Raw genomic sequence first — 376 nt, 5'->3', positions numbered from 1 at the left:
TCTATCTATCTATCTATCTGAGGTTTTTTATGTAATTTAATAGGTCTTGTACCTGTTTTTAATGTTTTTTTATAATGTATTATAATTTGACTGTAATTACAATAGAAGACAACACAAGAAAAGTCTCTAATGTAATGACTTATAGGTAAATCATGTTGGGTTATAACTGTGGAAACAGAAGTATTGTTGCCGTATAACACCAATCTAAATGATGACCCACCCTACTCTAAATCTACTTCAATAAGGTTCAAGGAAATGCTACTATCACAATTCAACCTACCAATACAGCTACAACCAAATCTACGCCAACGACTACGACCACCTTGACAACCAACACTACAACTGTTGCCCAAACTGTTTCTACCACCACCTCTAC

The sequence above is a fragment of the Morone saxatilis genome, unplaced genomic scaffold, assembly GCF_004916995.1.
Source record: "Morone saxatilis isolate NCDOM2014 unplaced genomic scaffold, NCSU_SB_2.0 Contig9, whole genome shotgun sequence".
Classification (NCBI taxonomy): domain Eukaryota; kingdom Metazoa; phylum Chordata; class Actinopteri; family Moronidae; genus Morone; species Morone saxatilis.
This window is presented reverse-complemented; position numbering follows the sequence as displayed.